This window comes from Pseudophryne corroboree, chromosome 7 (genome assembly GCF_028390025.1).
Source record: "Pseudophryne corroboree isolate aPseCor3 chromosome 7, aPseCor3.hap2, whole genome shotgun sequence".
NCBI lineage: Eukaryota > Metazoa > Chordata > Amphibia > Anura > Myobatrachidae > Pseudophryne > Pseudophryne corroboree.
The window spans coordinates 437,080,033-437,100,729 of record NC_086450.1 but is presented as its reverse complement, the minus strand read 5'-3'; the positions used below and the strand labels follow the sequence as shown (position 1 = coordinate 437,100,729).

The window sequence follows — 20,697 nt, the reverse complement described above, 5'->3', positions numbered from 1 at the left end:
AAATCGGGAGACTTACCTGCTCTTCCGGGGGGCCGGGAGTGTCACACGATTTTCGGGATCCTCCCGGCCATTCCGAGAGAGTAGGCAAGTATGATATAAACACAATTTGCTTCATTTAATATTTATTCTAAATCTCTCAATAAGAAATATTTGGCCAAGGGGTGCCGTGAAAAAAATTCTGATACTCTAGGGCGCCATGATTCCAAAAAGTTTGGAAAACCACTGGTCTATACAGCAGTATTAGTATCTCTAATGAATCCCCACTGTTGGCTAAATAGCCTATTCATACAGTGGTTACAGCATTTCAAACTAACCACAACTTTTGAGTAATGAGCAGAAGTAACTCCTAATATAACATGTCATTTTCTGATATAAGCAATATCAGCCTTATATTCCAGTATATGTTCTCGCAATTGTATACTTAACTCGGCTGTAATTGGAAAGGCTGCTGTTGACAGAGTTAGGTGCTCTGCTTTTCATACAGTAAAGGGCTGTATTCACGGGCAGATGTGGGTAGAGATGCGTGCTTAGCGAACCACTCAGCACACATCTCTCCCGCTCAGCACAGCACGATGTGTGCTGAGCGTGCGGGGGGACGCGTACGGGGGGGGGGGGGTTAGGGGCACTCATTTCACCCAGCGCTCCGTGAGTACCCCCCTTAAGACTATTACAAAATGTTTTTCTGCTTAATTGTTATTGTGGCAGTATACAATTATGATTCAAGTACAGCACTCAGTACATAACTGAATCCTTTAATCCTTTACTTTGGGGGAACACCGCACTATTACTGCAGCTATATGTCTTTAAACTGTATCAAATCTCATAATACATTTTGATGTTAATAAAGAGGTCAGCTGGTACTTTCTATAGTTACTTACTGGAGCCTTACATAAATGTAGCTGAATTAACGAGTTTTCCCAAACAATCAAATCCTCCAGTGAAAGGAAAGTATCTTAATACATTGTTGCCTTTCACTAAGTTGTTGCAAAATGATTTGCAATGTTTCCTACAGAGCTGTTTCCTCCACATTGGGGGTCATTCCGAGTTGTTCGCTCGTTATTTTTTTCTCGCAACGGATCGATTAGTCGCTAATGCGCATGCGCAATGTCCGCAGTGCGACTGCGCCAAGTAAATTTGCTATGCAGTTAGGTATTTTACTCACGGCATTACAAGGTTTTTTCTTCGTTCTGGTGATCGTAGTGTGATTGACAGGAAGTGGGTGTTTCTGGGCGGAAACTGGGCCGTTTTATGGGTGTGTGCGAAAAAACGCTACCGTTTCTGGGAAAAACGCAGGAGTGGCTGGAGAAACGGAGGAGTGTCTGGGCGAACGCTGGGTGTATTTGTGACATCAAACCAGGAACGACACTGACTGAACTGATCGCAGATGCCGAGTAAGTCTGGAGCTACTCAGAAACTGCTAAGAAGTGTCTATTCGCAATTCTGCTAATCTTTCGTTCGCAATTTTGATAAGCTAAGATTCACTCCCAGTAGGCGGCGGCTTAGCGTGTGCAAAGCTGCTAAAAGCAGCTTGCGAGCGAACAACTCGGAATGACCCCCATTGATCCTAAACCATATAGGATTTCATGCATTACGCACACTTTGCACTATCTATACAGTATATGAGAGTTGTATTACAGTTGGTTTGTATGTATCTCACACACCATACGCACTATTGGCGTCTCAGGTCCACAGAGTGCGTTATACTGACATTTTCATTATGAACAGTACACATAAATTACATTGCATACATTATTATTCTCACATAGGCACAATGTATATTGCCAATGTATATCATACTGCCACATTTGTATGGGTGCATGACAGCATATAATTATGAGGTAAATAATAGCACTGAATTGAGAAATAAATACAGAGTACCATACAGTTAATTCAATTAACATATGATTATATGCAAAATAATGAACAGCTGCATATTGGGCCTAAATCAGACCTGATCGCTAGGCTGCATTTTCGTACAGCCTGCGATCAGGTCTGAACTGCGCGTGCGTTTGCACCGCAATGCTCAGACGCGTTGGTTCCGCAGCGACGGAGATCGCCGGACAGCGACGGATGGTGTGAAAAAAGCGATCGCACGGGCGATTGCAAGGTGACTGACAGGAAGAGGGTGTTTGTGGGTGGCAACTGACTGTTTTTAAGGGGTGTCCAGAGAAACGCAGGAGGGACCAGGCGTTGGAAGGGAGGGTTCCTGACGTCAGCTCTGGCCCCGATCATCGTACTGGAAGAGTAAGTCCTGGGCTGTGCAGAGACTGCACAATCTTCTATTTGTGCAGCTGTCCTGCACATACGATCGCACCCCTGCACAGCGATTTCCCCCTCCCCCTGTAGGCGGCGACTACCTGATCACAGGGATGCAAAAAACGCACCCTAGCGATCAGGTCTGAATTGGGCCCATAGATAAAAACCAACAGCATTCAATTGAAGTTTTAGCACTTGCTGCATAGATATCACATTACATTTATATTTACAGTACTTATATACCATAAATACTCACCATTCTATTATGGATATTTACTATTTGATTCTTAGTAGACACAAGTTGTCAGAAATATAAATCAAAAGTGGGTATTTAAGGATTATAATACACTTATAAGCACATTATTTACATACTTCCCATTGTACTTACCTGCAACCGTATCCCCAACAGATACTATATCCTCAGAACCTGGGCCCTCATTCCGAGTTGTTCGCTCGCTAGCTGCTTTTAGCAGCATTGCACACGCTAGGCCGCCGCCCTCTGGGAGTGTATCTTAGCTTAGCAGAATAGCGAACGAAAGATTAGCAAATCTGCTACTAAATAATTCTTTGCAGTTTCTGAGTAGCTCCAGACCTACTCCTAGATTGCGATCACCTCAGTCCGTTTAGTTCCTGGTTTGATGTCACAAACACGCCCTGCGTTCGGCCAGCCACTCCCCCGTTTCTCCAGACACTCCTGCGTTTTTACGTGGAACGCCTGCGTTTTTCAGCACACTCCCTGAAAACGTCAAGTTTCCGCCCAGATACACCCACTTCCTGTCAATCACACTACGATCACTCGAGCGATGAAAAATGTCTCTCGAGCTTGTGTAAATCTACTAAATTTTGTGTTAAATAACTAAGCGTATGCGCACTTCGTACCATGCGCATGCGCAATTAGCAACAAATTGCAGTATATCGAAAATCGGCAACGAGCGAACAACTCGGAATGACCCCCCTTACCCATAGCAATCAATTATTGTGCTGTATCCTCATTTACATAATTAGACAAAATTAAAGCACAGCAGAAGGGTAGCGTACCTTGATTTTAAGATCATTTTTTGTACACTTCACTCATCGTATGTACTGTATGTATTGTCCTTATTTCATGAATAGACGAGTTTTAACCACTTAACTGATTATTTATTTCGCCAAAAACCGCTGCGAAATTGTCAGGTTTTTTTTTATGAGTGAATTAGGTGAAGAACATGAATTTAACCCTATGCAAAATGATTTTAGTAAAAAATAAATAAATGTTTTTCAAACATCGAAACATCGAACGGGAACATCATGACCATCTGAAACATCGCAACCATCGCGGCTTTCATTTGGAAAGTCGGGACAGCCTCCAGGTATACAGGGGGTTCTGGGGGTGGCTTGGGAGGGTGAACTCACACTCCCTAGCGGCTGCCATTGTCTGCAGCTGCTGGAGGGGGGGATCCTGCCGTGCTGACTGATCACCAGTGATCGGCAGCATGGCAATCAGTAGGGGAGAGCGCAGGGAGGCAGAGGGACCGTAAGGTCCCTCTGACAGCAGCAGCGGAGGGAAGTTTCTCTTCCCTGCCGCTGCTAAAAGGCCCCATACACTAGATAATGCCCGATATCAGCCCAATTCGGGCATGCGGGCCGATATATTGGGTGAAATCGGGCATTTTGGCTGTGTATCCGATCCTATCCGATCCGCGGCCCCGTGAGCGTCGGATCGGATCCGCCAGATCGTTAGTGCTGCACTCGTGAAATGTTGGTTCCTGCAGGCATGGCTGGGATCACATACGATATATCGCATGCAAAATGTACCAAATCATATGGAATCGTGTGGAACCACTCCCGGGAAGCTCTGGGAGAGTTCAAGGGAAATCGCCTCCGACTTCAGCCTCTAGACATATCGTTCTAGTGTATGGGGCCCTTTACACTGTCTATCTGACTGGTTGCATCCTGTGCAACCAGGTCAGATAGAGCACTTGCAGGCATGCGACCATGCCAGGCAAGTGGTTAAGAATGTAATAAAAGTTATATTTGCATTAATTATTCTTCTGTGCGCCAACAAAGAGACATCCTTTCCTCTTTGGTTCTAAGTTGTGTACTCACGCTGACTGACAAGTTGTGTACTCACGCTGACTGACAAGTTGTATACTCACGTATAGACAAAAAGAGAAAGAAGACTCTTGTGTGGGCGCACTCTTGAGGTTAATCAATGATGTTGATTAGTAGGTGAAATTCAAACAAATATGATTTATTTCATATCATTAAAAAAGGGAATACTTAAGTGTATCCAAAGAACAAACAAACAACATGAAGACAACATATATGATTAAAAGTTAAGTGTCGACGGTCAAACAAATTATATGAATATCAGTATATTGAATGGTGATTTACTACCAATTATTGCGACCAAATAGACAGATATTATCTTTAAGACCAGTTAGGTCTAATAATAACTCACGAGTATAATTCGGATGAATATCCGGTAATTAGATGGATGAATATCCGGTAATCAGATTCCATAAATTGTATAAACACCTGGATAAACTCTGCAGGTTATCTGTGTACCTCTTAATTTTTAATCACATAAAAAAGGATTTACATGACACATGGGTGATTATTTGTAAAGTGAATGAATAAAGGAGAGTACAAATGGTGAATCTGCTGTCAGTGTTAGGCACAGAGAATACCTTTGGCCCCAATTTCTACTAAACTGGGTCTTCCCAGGAGGTATCCCATCCAAGCACTGACCCAGCCCAACACTACTTCACTTCCAAGATCAGACGGGGTCGGGTGTTGACAGTGTGGTATGATAGTAAAAATGTACTCTCTTACTCTGGGATCACTGATGAGAGTTCACCTAGCAGGTAGGTGGAAGGAGTAAGAGGAAGAAAGTGTGAAAAACTCAAGAAAAGATCTGCTGCCAGCGGTAAGAAAGTCTGAGGAAAAATACCGGGTCCTACTTATATACCGATGGATCGCTGGTGAGAGTCCATTGAAATAGACAGAAGATAAAGTTGAGAGGTGAAAAATCCTTTGTGATCTGTAATTATGCTTACTGCATACAGTTTTTATCTTTACAAGTAAATACCAGTCATATTCAAGAAACTAGCAAAAATTGCCTTGTTATTTGAACACTGATCAAAATATGCTGACCTGTGCAAGATAAGAATAATTGAGTCTGAAAAAGCAGTACCAACAATTCAATGTACAATAATGTTCCAATGTGATATTTCAACAGAGAGGTATGCCAATATTTAGCCAATGGTCTAAAAAAAAGGGTGTGTCAGCCAATTATTTCTCACAGATAAATGTTCTCTTACTCTTAATTGATGAAAATGGCAAAAGATGCCTAACCTATGCCAACTAAATGCACAGTGTCACTGTCAATGGTTTAGTTGAAAAACAGTGCTAGGGTAAAGTAACCCAACAATTAAGCCGATGTTTATCTGATGTTTCAGTACTTTTTAAAGGTTAAGCAACACTTGTATGAAATCTATTGCAGGTACCAGTAATAATTCAATTCACTAAGTAAACTGCATTCACATAGAACATGGGCCCTCATTCCGAGTTGATCGCTCGCTAGCTGCTTTTAGCAGCAGTGAAAACGCTAGGCCGCCGCCCTCTGGGAGTGTATCTTAGCTTAGCAGAAGTGCAACCGAAAGGTTAGCAGAACTGCTCGAAAAATCTTTCATGCAGTCTCAGAGTGGTTCCAAACCTACTCCTACCTTGCAATCACTGCAGACAGTTTAGTTCCTTTTTTGACGTCACATACATGCCCTGCGTTCGGCCAACCACTCCCCCGTTTCCCCAGGCACGCCTGCGTTATCTTCTGACACGCCTGCGTTTTTTAGCACACTCTCGGAAAACGGTCAGTTACCTCCCAGAAACGCCCTATTCCTGTCAATCACTCACCGATCAACCGAGCGACTGAAAAGAGTCGCTCAACCTTGTGTAAAACTGCATAGTTTTGTGTGAAAGTACTTGGCACGTGCGTACTGCGGCCCATACGCATGCGCAGAACAGACGATTTTTAGCCTGATCGCTGTGCTACAAACAACGGCAGCTAGCGATCAACTCGGAATGAAGGCCATTGTGAATTCACATTGGACCGTGGTCTGGTGCACCCTATATTACCTCATATGCATAATTATTAGAGATGAGCGGGTTCGGTTTTACTCGGTATTACTCGGATTTACTCGGTTCTCAAAACGGCATCTTATTGGCTCACGGGTGTCACGTGTTTTGGATAGCCAATAGAAAAAATCCGGATAAAACCGAACTGGCGTTAATTCTGGTGTTAAATCCGAACCCGCTCATCTCTAATAATTATCACATAGTATATACCTGAGAATCTTTAATCAGAATGATATCACTGATAGTGAATAGCATAGGAAGAAAATGAGTGGGAAGTCCTTGAAAAAACAGGATATAACCACAGTCTACATTTGCTTTAGACACGGTGCTGCAGACACTTAGTACAAGTTAACTAAGTATAGTGGCAAGAGTCCTGATTACCACAGTACATGAATGCCTGTGATGAATAGGCAGCAATATTACCCGTGGTTTTCAGCAGGGAGATGACGGAAGACGCGTTTCGCCCGTGACTTGGGCTTGATCACTTCCTGAATGTTCAGTCCGTCACCCAGGGGCTTTCTGAAACTCTCTTCAAACGGCCTCCAACCAATCAGAGCAGTGGGCGTGGGTGGTTAGTCTCGGTTGCTAGGCAACCAGGATTTCTGCTCCAATCCGAGCCGTGGGTGCGGTTAGTAAGTCTCAGTTGCTAGGTAACTGGAATTTGTGTCCATGTGTGTTACCGGAAGTTAGTTGAACATGCTCGCCGGGTTCTTTGTTTAAATTTCCTGATGGTCATCACCACATATCTTAAATTACAGCTGCATGTAATGCAATAAAGCAAGCCTGGGTATCACAGTTACAAAAAAAGTTTGATAGTGATATCCTGTCCCATTCTGTCCTGAATTGATTTGGTTTAATGAATCTGAGGGCAAGCTTTACAATGCCCACATAGGAAAGAGCCTGTTATCTTGTTGGGCCTAGATGGTTCTTTAATGAAGTGGCTGCGTACCAATAGATCCTTTATATTCTTGGTTTTACGCCAACTCATTTGAAAATTGGAATCCAGAAAAGGAGAGAGATCAGCAACCAGATGTAAAATTGGCAGATGTTTCTGTATTGCATCTCTAAGAGACCGCCATTCTGAATAGAAGGAGCCGACAAATCTGATTTTGGTGTCATCTTTACTTTTATCAGATTTCTGGAAAATCAGTGATTCTTTATTCCAGAGACTTGATGTTGTGCTCACTTATGAGATTGTTTACTGTATCCTGGTGCTATTAGACGACCCGTCAATTCGTGACTCTTTTGTTTGAAAACCCGGTCTTTAGTACAATTGCATCTAAGTCTCAGGAATTCACCTTTGAGTATGTTCTTAATTGTTGGTGGGAAGTGGGAACTGGTTTGAAAAAGGATACTGTTGGTTGCCATTTCTTTGCAAAATTATTCAGTGGTTAGTGTGCCCACTGTAGTTTTGTAAATACTCAAGTCCAGGAAAGAGACTCTTTCTCCACTAATCATATGGGTGAGTTTGATGTTAAGATTGTTGCTGTTCAGAGTCCGAATGAATGAAATCAAATAAGCATGCCTCATCACCATCCCATAATACAAAAATATCATCAATGTACCATAGCCAACTCATGACATGTTGGGTATATCTCTCATTTTCCTCATTGAAGACAGTAACCTGTTCCCACCAACCCAAAAAAACATTGGCATATGTGGGGGCACAGGCTGCCCCCATTGCTGTGCCTCTAATTTATATAAAAAAACTGATCCCCAAAGGTAAAGAAGTTTCTGTGTAGAATGAATTTCAACATATCACAAAGAAAATTGTTGAATTTGTTCTTCTCCCCTCTGTCCAAGAAAAATCTGGTAGCCTCTACACCTTTTTGATGATCAATGCTCGAGTCTACGTCTAATGTTGCCAGGAGAACTCCATCTTCGAGGTTGATGCCATTTATCTTCTGTAGAAGGTCAGATGTGTCCCTAAGATATGAAGGTAGGGAGAGCACATGATCTCAGAGATGTAGGTCCAAAAATCTACTGGACTGCTCTAGTAGACCTCCATTCCCAGAGACAATTGGTCTACCGGTTGGTTTGTTAATGTCCTTGTGGACCTTCGGCAATAGATAGAAAGTAGGGGTTATGGAATTAGTAATGGTGAGATTTTGGGACTTCTATTTTGTAATAATGCCCATAGATAGGGCTTCTTCTACTAAACAGATATACTCCTTGTGAAACTTGGTCAAAGGATTTAGTGGGAGTCTGCAGTAGCATGTGGTATCCAAAAGTTGTCATTGGGCCTCTTAAACATACATCTTGGTGGGCCATAGGACAATGTTGCGCACTTTGTTCAAAGGTTTTATTACAGTGTCACTCCAAGATCCAATTTCTTTCACAGCTTGATGTGCCCTGAATCTAAGATTTTTATGATGAGGTTGGGTTTTGGATTTAGCTTGGATGATATCCAATTCTTTGGACACCATGTCCAAAAATATCTTGATATCAGGCCTGTTAGTCTCAGGTGCGAAAAAGGTGGATTTGCTCTTACAACTGGGCCTCTTTTTGGCTATGGGGATACCCTCCACCCATGATTCCATTTGTAGGCTTTCTAGTGTTTCCAGTCCCATTATTTCTTCCTCAGACAGTAAAGATTCCAGTCTATCAGGGAGGTCTGTGGTTTGTGTTCTGGCAAATAATTTTTTTAAAGTAACTTTCTGCCAAATACCCTCAGATCCTTTTCCCAAAGGAATCTATTAAAGGGAAAGGTGGGGGAAAAAGACAGTCCCTTGCTCAAAGCCTCAATTTGTTCTGTTGTCAGGACTCTGTTGGTAAGGTTTATAATTTGGAGGTTGGTATTGATTATCTCTTCCTGTTCTTCTGAACTGGATAATGGGATGTTCGTCCCAATTTGGGTTGGTTCTTTTAGGGTTTCGTCCCCCCTCTTCTGGTCTTCCTCTTATATGGCCTCGTTTTCCTGCCTCTCCCTAAAAAAGGATCTCACTACCATCACGTCCGTACCCATGGGGTCCTGCATCAGGTTGTTCCGTAGACGAGTCCTCACTATAGGAGGATTCTATTTCTGATGACCCGATGTCATCCCTGGGTTGTATTGCTGTTTCCCATGGTGAATGGTAATTCCATTTGAAAATGTTACCCTGTGTGAAGTCCTTTTTATCTCTGTGGAATTTATTATGGTTTCAATCTATGATGGTCTTTTCATAGGTGTCCAAGTCCTTCTTGTATTTCTCAAAGGTTGCCTGGAAAGCTACATCTTTCTCCCAGACTTCTAGATCTTTACCCAGTTCCTCTATTCCTTTTTCTGTTCGGTCCATCATCAGATTGTCATGTTTAATTAATATTAGGATCAGTTCGTGTGAGCACTTTAATAAAGTAGATTCCAACTAAATTTTGAGATTATCTGTTGCTAGTGGGAAAGAGGGAAAAACTTTAGGTCTTAGGCCTCGAGGAGACAGTTCCTGTTTGTTATAGTTCTCCAATATGGTAATATCCCATGTTAATCTAATTTGTTTTTAAAGTGCTTTCTGAAGTTTGGAGAGGTCCATTTTCCAATCTTTAGTCATATATTGAATGACGTAGGTATCTGAAAAGATATCTTCATAGTTCTCTAAGTTTTTGCTCTAAGAAAGCAATTCAGTTTTTAATGAAAATGCCGCTATGCTCAGGTATGTCCTGATGATAGTACTGTTGAGCTTTGGTAATTTTTATTTTTTATTTTTCTCTTTTTGATAATGGATACACTTAGATAATGGGAGAAAGAGATATCTCCTGGGGCTATACAACAATAGCAGTGATCGTGCAAGGTATCGGAAACTGACGTCAGCGTAGGAGTTTACATAAAAATTCTTTGGTAATACCGCACCGATCTGTCGATCATAATATAGATACTGAAACCAACAGTAGATAATAGATGGGATAATCCCTATTTTTTATCAAATTGGTGATGCGCCCAGAGTCAGTGGATAAACTTGTATAGACAAAAAGAGAAAGAAGACTCTTGTGTGGGCCCACTCTTGAGGTTAATCAATGATGTTGATTAGTAGGTGAAATTAAAACAAATATGTTTTATTAGATATCATTAAAAAAGGGACTACTTAAGTGTATCCAAAGAACAAACAAACAACACGGAGAAGACTACACATATGATTAAAAGTTGTGTCGACGGTCTATCAAATTATATGAATATCAGTATATTGAATGATGATTTACCACCAATTATGGCGACCAAATAGACAGATATTATTTTTAAGACCAGTTAGGTCTAATAATAACTCACGGGTATAATTCGGATGAATATCCGGTAATCAGATTCCATAAGTTGCATAAATACCTGGATCAACTCTACAGGTTATCTGTGTACCTCTTCATTTTTAATCACATAAAAAAGGATTTACATGACACATGGGTGCTTATTTGTAAAGTGAATGAATAAGGGAGAGTGCAAATGGTGAATCTGCTGTTAGTGTTAGGCACAGAGAATACCTTTGGCCCCAATTTCTACTAAACTGGGTCTTCCCAGGACGTCTCCTATCCAAGTACTGACCAAGCCCAACACTGCTTCACTTCCAAGATCAGACGGGGTCGGGCGTTGACAGTGTGGTATGATAGAAGGTGGAAGGAGTAAGAGGAAGAAAGTGGGAAGAATTCAAGAATGGATCTGCTGCCAGCGTTAGGCAAAGGTAAGAAAATTTGAGGAAAAACACTGGGTCCTACTTATATACCAATGGATCGCTGGTGAGAGTCCATTGAAATAGACAGAAGATAACATTGAGAGGTGAAAAATCCTTCGTGATCTGTAGTTATGCTTACTGGATACAGTTTTTATCTTTACAAGTAAATACCAGTCATATTCAGTACAAAAAAAACTAGCAAAAATTGCCTTGTTATTTGAACACTGATCAAAATATGCTGACTTGTGCAAGATAAGAATAATTGAGTCTGAAAAGTAGTACCAACAATTCAATGTACAATAATGTTCCTAAATGCACAGTGTCAATGGTTTAGTTGAAAAACAGTGCTATGATAAAGTGACCCAACAATTAAGCGGATGTTTATCCGATGTTTCAGTACTTTTTAAAGGTTAAGGAACACTTGCATGAAATCTATTGCAGGTACCAGTAATAATTCAATCTGCTATGTAAACTGCATTCACATAGAACATTGGCCCTCATTTCGAGTTGTTCGCTCGCTAGCTGTTTTTAGCAGCAGTGCAAACGCTAAGCCGCCGCCCTCTGGGAGTGTATCTTAGCTTAGCAGAAGTGTGAACGAAAGGATCGCAGCGCTGCTACAAAAAAAGATTGTGCAGTTTCAGAGTAGCTCGAGACCTACTCCTAGCTATCGATCACTTCAGACTGTTAAGTTCCTGTTTTTGACGTCACAAACACGCCCTGCGTTCAGCCAACCACGCCTCCATTTCCCCCGCCACTCCTGCGTTTTTATCTGGCACGCCTGCGTTTTTCAGCACACTACCTGAAAACGGTCAGTTGCCACCCAGAAACACTCACTTCCTGTCAATCACTCTGCGGCGAGTAGTGCGACTGAAAAGCGTCGCTAGACCTTGTGTGAAACTACGTCGGCTTTTGTGAAATTACGACACGCGTGCGCAGTGCGCACCATACGCATGCGCAGAAATGCCAATTTTTTTGCCTGAACGCTGCGCTGCAAACAACGGCAGCTAGTGATCAACTCGGAATAACCCCCATTGTAAATTAATTTTGGACCGTGGTCTGATGCACCCTATATTATCTCATTTGCATAATTATCACATAGTATATACCTGAGAATCCTTAATCAGAATGATATCCCTGGTAGTGAACCGCATAGGAAGAAAATTAGTGCTTCTCATGTTATGGAAGTCCCTGAAAAAACAGGATATAACCACAGTCTACATTTGCTTTAGACACGGTGCTGCAGACACTTAGTACAAGTTAACTAAGTATAATTAAGAGATCCCTGATTACCACAGTACATGAATGCCTGTGATGAATAGGCAGCAATATTACCCGTGGATGTCAGTAGGGAGATGACGGAAGACGCGTTTCGCCCGCAACTCGGGCTTGATCACTTCCTGAATGAAAAAGACAGGAAAAATTATCAAAAGGTAAAAATGAAAAATTATTAAACGGTAAAAAATTGGCATCAGTAGCCAGACACTACCATGCCAAACATCGAGATTCCCCTAATGAGATCTGTCTATTTGGTCGCAATAATTGGTGATAAATCATCATTCAGTATACTGTAGTTTATTTAGTGCGTCTACTTCCCTGTAATGCGGCACATTGGGACACCGGCGCTAACAATAGTGACTGGCTGGCAGAACTGACTGACTGGCTGAATCAGTGTAAAGGGTGAAAAGATTCAGCGTCCAGACATTACCCCCCGCGATATCACCCACTCTATCCGTTACATTAGCCATCTCGGGGCTTCCAGGTCGGCAGCCCAGGTGCTGTGTTGCAGAGTCAGGGCCTCTGGAGATATGGGCACGGCTGTGGCGGGGGGGCACTTCTGTGACATCATGCGCAGAGGAGGCTCTAGGACTCAGAGAGTATGCGGCGCAGGGAGGGCTATGAAAGCCTTCTGCTGCGCTGCTTTCATACACATCTATGCCGGTGGCCACAGCAGCTTTGAGTGGGGAGCTAGGGAGTGGGGATTGTTGATGCCGGAGGGGCAGGCGGACTGGCAGCAGGACATAGGACGCTGCAGTAAAAGGATTTTTCCCCCCTATCTACAGTGCAGAGACTTGCTGCAGGTGAAGTGGCATACCCGCCAGTCGTATCTTTTTGGCAGGTACAGGACCTTTTTTTATGGTCTGTACCGATTTTTGGCTCTCCAAACTTCCATTGAAAGTATAGGAAAAGGGGCATGGCCACGCCCCCTTTTCGAGTTTGTAGTGATTTTTATGTGTACACTGTTGCAGGGTATGTTGCTGCAGATGCAGAGGGCCTATTTTGGGGTGTGGACCTAGAGTTGCAGCTCCATCAGCCCCATTGTTAATCCTGCTCTGGGAACACACACAGCAGCCAAAGGGCAGAGCCTCCCATTGGATGTAACCTGTGTGGGTGTTATGATTCCAGCACTCTGGTCAGAGGAGATCTTATGGCAAGGACCGGAGCACTGGAACGGAATGCTGGGGAAAGGAGCAGGACAGGAAAATAGCCCCTGGCGCCCTAACTCTGTCGTCTCACCCGTGTTGTCAGAAATCCCCTGCGAGACTATGGTTTCTTGAGCCCTTGGCAGCCGCGTTTGAAGGGCGGATTATGTCTGCACAACTTTGATGCCCCCCGGTCTTAATGAGAGACAAAGGGAAACCCGAGACAGGGTGATAACAAGAGGCCCTCTAACTAAACAACCAGGCCAGGGGCTAAGCAAACTCAAAACTATAATATGTGCGGAGAAACCGCCAGGGAAAAGGACAACCAAAATATCCACTTGTCCAATTCTCCTACCCGGCACCGCCGAGTACCAGAGAGGACTTGTGGAAGCGGAACCCTCCGCAAATGCTCCAAACACAAAATATAAAAGGTAAAGCGGCTGAGCCGCAACACACGGTAGAGCCGCAACTCACGAACACCACTGGATATAAAACGGTGATCAGTCAGGACTCCAGGGAACCAAACGACCTCTTGGGATGAGATGACAACTCCCGAATACCGGACTTCTGAGGACTGGAATGACCGGATACAGCAGGACTGGAAACAGACTCTCAGCAAACAAAGGCAGCATGCAGGAAGCTATTACCGGCGTCTGTGAGAAGCCCTGGGAGTGTATTTAACAAGGAGTCCTCCAATCAGCTGCTAAAGGCTGATTAGAATAAATGCCGTGCAGCTGCATTGCTGCACGGCCAGAGAGCAGGTGAATATCTTAATTTCCTAAAGCCTAGCAACGGGGAATGCGGTCCGCCAGTGGCGTCCCCATTGCTAGGGTCCGTGCGGCTCAGCGCGCCCGGCGTCTAGCGTTGCTAGGGAGCCGGCGGCTGTACGCGCACGGCGTCTCTAGTTGCTAGGCGCCGGGCCGCGCAGACAAGCGGACCCCGGCGCCTAACAGTACCACCCCCTTGAGGAGGGGTCAAGGAACCCCTAAAGCCAGGTTTCTGAGGAAATTCCCGAAAAAATGCCCTCTTGAGCCTCGGGGCATGAAGATCCTTATCCAGGACCCAAGACCTTTCCTCCGGACCATAGCCTTTCCAGTGAACTAGAAAATACAGCCGACCCCGGGACAATTTGGAATCGAGAACCTTCTCTACCAAGAACTCCTGTTGTCCCTGTACATCCACTGGAGATCTACCCTGAGAGATCTTCCGAGGAAATCTACTGGAAGAAACGTATTGTTTCAACAGGGAACAATGAAACGTATTTCCAATCGTGAGAGATCTTGGTAAACGTAACCGAAAGGCAACTGGGTTGACTCTTTTAATAATAAGAAATGGCCCAATAAATTTGGGTCCCAGTCTAGCCGAGGATTGTCGAAGCCTGATGTTGCGAGTCGACAACCACACCCTATCTCCCACCTTAAAAGTGCAAGGACGTCGGAGCCTGTCAGAAAATTTCTTCTCTCGAGAGGCCGCTTTTCTGAGAGCAAGGTGCACCTTTTTCCAAATGGCTCTGAGATGGGAGGTTAAGGTTAGCGAGGAGACTGAGGAATGATGAAAAAAAGAATTAGCTCTGGGGTGAAAACCAAAAACTGAAAAGAATGGAGACTCTTTAGTGGAGGAATGACAAGAATTATTGTAAGCAAATTCAGCCAACGGAAGAAACTCGGACCAATCATTCTGGAGTTTGGCTGAATACAAGCGCAAATATTGTTTCAATGATTGGTTAACTCGTTCGGTTTGCCCGTTGGATTGTGGGTGGTAACCGGATGTTAACGACAATTTCATCTTCAATGAGGCACAAAAACATTTCCAGAATTGTGCGATGAATTGTGGACCCCGATCAGAAACAATATCAGTAGGCAACCCATGAAGCCTGAATACATGGCGGAGAAACAAAACTGCCAATCCTTGGGCAGAAGGCAATCGGGGAAGAGCAATAAAATGAGCCATTTTACTAAAACGGTCTACTACCACCCATATGACTCGGAATCCGGCTGAAAGGGGAAGGTCAACCACAAAATCCATGGAAATATGAGACCACGGCCTGAGAGGAACATTTAAGGGCATAAGTTGCCCGATGGGCAAGGAACGGGGAACCTTATGCTGTGCACAAACCTGACATGAATAAACAAATTCCTTGACGTCTTTAGAAAGACCAGGCCACCATACTGAGCGAGAGACTAACTCCAATGTCTTAGAGACTCCTGGATGCCCTGAAACTTTGTTATCATGGAATTCCGTTAAAACAGTAGCTCTCAAAAACTCAGGGACGTAAAGACGACCAGCAGGAGTAATTCTAGGAGCTTGGTGTTGAAGCTGTTTTAACTGGGTAAATAAATCTTGTGTGAGGCCCGCCCAGATGACCGAAGATGGAAGTATGGGGGTAACAGGATTGTTATTGTGAACCGGAAGAAAGCTACGTGACAGGGCATCAGCCTTAGTATTCTTGGAACCAGGCCTGAAAGTGATTATAAATTTGAAACGCGTAAAAAATAATGCCCAACGTGCCTGCCGGGCATTAAGCCGCTTAGCCGATTCAATGTATTGCAGCTTCTTATGGTCAGTCAATACCGAAATAGTATGTTTTGCTCCCTCCAGCCAATGCCTCCACTCCTCGAAAGCCCACTTTACCGCCAGTAACTCCCGATTACCAACGTCATAGTTGGATTCAGCGGAGGAGAATTTCCTGGACATAAAGGCACAAGGATGTAACTCCAGAGACTCCGGATCCTTTTGAGAAAGGATAGCCCCCACTCCAACCTCCGAGGCATCAACCTCCACCACAAAGGGCAATTCTGGATTAGGATGTCTGAGGACTGGAGCCGAGACAAAGGCTTGTTTCAAGGCCCGGAAGGACAACTCAGCTTCACGCGACCAGTTGGTAGGATCCGCTCCTTTCTTTGTCAGAGCTACAATGGGAGCAACCAGGTCAGAAAAAGAATGAATGAACCTCCTATAATAATTCGCAAACCCTAAAAAGCGCTGAATTGCTTTTAAATTGGTGGGTTGCGCCCAACTAAGGATGGCCTGAAGTTTCTTTGGTTCCATGGAAAATCCCTGAGGGGAAATTATGTACCCTAAAAAAGATACTTCCGTGACATGAAACTCACACTTCTCCAACTTGGCATATAAATGATTCTCACGTAACTTTTGAAGAACCAGGCGCACCTGGGTAACATGTTGTTCCATTGATTCAGAAAAAATCAGGATGTCGTCTAAGTAAACTTCCACGAATTTCCCTAGGAAGTCACGGAGCACATCGTTAATGAGGTCTTGAAAAACTGCCGGAGCATTGGACAGGCCGAACGGCATCACCAGGTATTCGTAGTGACCCGACTGAGTACTGAAGGCCGTTTTCCACTCATCTCCAGATTTAATTCGGATGAGGTTGTACGCTCCTCTAAGGTCAATTTTAGAAAAAATCATAGCAGAACGTAACTGATCAAAGAGTACAGAAATCAACGGCAAAGGATAGGTGTTTTTAACTGAGATCTTATTCAGGGCTCTAAAATCAATGCAAGGTCTAAGCGAGCCATCCTTTTTCTCCACAAAGAAGAAGCCTGCACTTAAAGGAGATTTTGATGGTCTAATAAATCCTTTCTCAAGGCTCTCCTTTACATAATCATTCATAGCCGCAGTTTCTGGCCCGGATAATGCATATAATCTTCCCTTTGGCAATGCGGCACCAGGAATTAATTCAATAGCACAATCATAAGGCCGATGGGGAGGCAGAATGTCCACATTGCCTTTGGAGAAAACATCAGCAAACTCCTGGTATTCCACCGGAATGAGTTCTGGAATGATAGCTGCTACTCTGACTGGAAACGTGATACATTCCTTATCACAAAAAGTACCCCATTGTGAAATCTCCCCCGACCGCCAATCAATGGTGGGATTATGAAAGGCCAGCCAAGGGTGACCCAGAACAACTGGAACTGCTGGGCAATGTGTAAGAAAGAACTCGATTTTCTCGGAATGTAGAGCTCCTACTGTAAGTAGTACAGGGAGTGTATGGAGAGAAATAATCCCATTAGACAGCGGACTCCCATCTAAGCCATGCATGGTGACACACCTACCCAAAGGTAACTGAGGAATGCCTAAGGCCTTAGCCCAAGTTAAATCCATAAAGTTTCCTGCAGCTCCACTGTCAACAAAAGCCGACACCGAAGAACTGAGGTTGCCAAAGGAAACTTTAACTGGGACTAAAAGGGAGTTATTCGAGGAGATAAGCTGCAGACCTAGGTGAACCCCCTCACAATTCACCTGGTCAAAGCGTTTCCCGACTTGTTCGGACAATTACGAGCAAAATGTCCCTTACCCCCACAGTACAGACAAAGACCAGAATTTTGCCTTCTGGCTCTTTCTTCAGGAGACAGCCGGGAGAGACCCATCTGCATGGGCTCCTCTACGTCTTCAGGAATGGAATATACACACGGACTTGACCTTACAGGTGCTCCTTTTTCAGCCCTCTGCTCTCTGAGACGACGATCAATCTTAATAGAAAGCTCCATGAGTATATCGAGAGTCTCAGGAGCGGGGTACTGAAGGAGACTGTCTTTTATAGACTCTGATAAGCCGAGGCAAAACTGACTGCGCAGGGCTGGGTCATTCCAGCCACAGTCGTTCGACCAACGGCGAAACTCCGTACAATAAACCTCCGCAGGATTTCTACCCTGTCTGAGAGCGCGCAACTGACTTTCAGCGGACGCCTCTCTATCAGGGTCATCATACAAGAGCCCTAAAGACTCAAAAAAAGCGTCAACTGACAACAATGCCGGATCCTCTGCTCTTAAACCAAATGCCCAGGTCTGAGGATCCCCCTGGAGCAAAGAAATAATAATCCCGACCCGCTGAGATTCAGTACCCGAGGAAGTCGGTCTTAAACGAAAATAAAGTTTACAGGATTCTTTAAAATTAAAAAACTCTTTTCTATCACCAGAAAAACGGTCAGGCAAATGCATCTTTGGTTCAGGGACTACCCTTGGGGAAGCTCGCAAAAGATCTTCCTGCTACTTCACCCGAAGAGAAAGATCCTGAACCATCTGAGTAAGTTCTTGAATCTGGCTGACTAAGAGCTGACCAGGATTTGGCCCTAAACCTGTTGGATTCATGAGGCCGATAAACTCTCACAAAACTGAATGAGAAAAAATTAAACCCCGTTTAATTTTAAGTTTTGGTATGGGCGGTAATAATGTTATGATTCCAGCACTCTGGTCAGATGAGATCTTATGGCAAGGACCGGAACACTGGAACGGAATGCTGGGGAAGGGAGCAGGACAGGAAAATAGCCCCTGGCGCCCTAACTCTGTTGTCTCACCCGTGTTGTCAGAAATCCCCTGCGAGACTATGGTTTCTTGAGCCCTTGGCAGCCGCGTTTGAAGGGCGGATTATGTCTGCCCAATTTCGATGCCCCCCGGTCTTAATGAGAGACAAAGGGAAACCCGAGACAGGGTGATAACAAGAGGCCCTCTAACTAAACAACCAGGCCAGGGGCTAAGCAAACTCAAAACTATAATATGTTCGGAGAAACCGCCAGGGAAAAGGACAACCAAAATATCCACTTGTCCAATTCTCCTACCCGGCACCGCCGAGTACCAGAGAGGACTTGTGGAAGCGGAACCCTCCGCAAATGCTCCAAACACAAAATATAAAAGGTAAAGCGGCTGAGCCGCAACACACGGCAAAGCCGCAACTCACGAACACCACTGGATATAAAACGGTGATCAGTCAGGACTCCAGGGAACCAAACGACCTCTTGGGATGAGATGACAACTCCCGAATACCGGACTTCTGAGGACTGGAATGACCGGATACAGCAGGACTGGAAACAGACTCTCAGCAAACAAAGGCAGCATGCAGGAAGCTATTACCGGCGTCTGTGAGAAGCCCTGGGAGTGTATTTAACAAGGAGTCCTCCAATCAGCTGCTAAAGGCTGATTAGAATAAATGCCGTGCAGCTGCCTTGCTGCACGGCCAGAGAGCAGGTGAATATCTTAATTTCCTAAAGCCTAGTAACGGGGAACGCGGTCCGCCAGTGGCGTCCCCGTTGCTAGGGTCCGTGCGGCTCAGCGCGCCCGGCGTCTAGCGTTGCTAGGGAGCCGGCGGCTGTACGCGCACGGCGTCTCTAGTTGCTAGGCGCCGGGCCGCGCAGACAAGCGGACCCCGGCGCCTAACAGTGGGAGGGCGTTTCTCACCCAATCAACTGTGGACTGGGTGTGATAGACCTGCTGCTAACCCAATGAGAGCTCTTAGCCACGCCCAGCGTTATACGCACAGGCACAGAGTCACAGATCTGGTCTGTTATGTAGGAGATATATCTTTATCTACTAGGGATATATCATAGAATAATAATCAGTATAGGCGCAATCCTAGCAATAGCATACTTTAATCTGATAAACACTCACAATATCTGTTACTCACTATTTATAATTACTTATTTGTGTATTATTCATAATATCTAATTTACCAATTGATTCCTAAACAACTGTGTTATTACATCTACACCCTACTTGAGACCTAGTCCCAAATATCTTTCGAATCTGGTACTTTTTTACTGATGGTACCGGAATCAGTTTGTTATTCAGGATTTGGACACACCTACACACTGATTCGGCATCAACGCTCACTCACACCAATCAGTTTCACTAAGATATATACCCCTTTCAGGGCCGGTGCAAGGTCTCTATGCACCCTAGACAAAGCTTAAACCTGATGCCCCCTAACCTGCAACCCCCCTGCAGGAGGTGCATCAGGGCTATGAGAAGCAGGCGTGGGGGCACACCTCGGGAGCCATAGTTACATCCGCCTCCTATGTGCCTTCATATGACTTGATGCTACGCACAGAGCAGAGGAAGAGCTGAGACACTATGTGGTACAGCCTGATAGTGGTAGCTGCACCTGATTAGACCCGCAGCAGCAGCCAGCGCAGAGTAAACGGAAGAGGACGCATACAGAGACATCCCTCAGTTTTTTGCTAGATGAATTCAATGGCGCCCTCCAGGAGCTGGCGCCCATAGGCAGCCGCCTAAAGCTGCCTAATGGTAGAGCCGGCCCTGACCCCTTTAATATTATTTTAATTTTTTGACAGCTGCTATGAATATTGCTGCGGACAATAAGGTAATTTCATAACTATGAATTCTATGAGTAATTCTATTATTTCCGGCAATATGTATTGATACGGACCCCAGTTGCCTAGCAACCGAGAGTCATAAACTACGCCCACCACTCTGATTGGCCGTAGGCCGATTGAAGGATCATGGGTTATTATGAATTCG

At 44.4% G+C, this 20,697-nt stretch overlaps 2 pseudogenes; both read right to left on the bottom strand.

Annotated features, from left to right (window-relative positions):
- Window positions 1-4,937: 4,937 nt before the first annotated feature.
- LOC134946445 (5S ribosomal RNA) lies at window positions 4,938-5,056 on the bottom strand (annotated as a pseudogene).
- Window positions 5,057-10,827: 5,771 nt separating this feature from the next.
- Window positions 10,828-10,946, bottom strand: LOC134947214 (5S ribosomal RNA; annotated as a pseudogene).
- Between the last annotated feature and the right edge of the window lie 9,751 nt (window positions 10,947-20,697).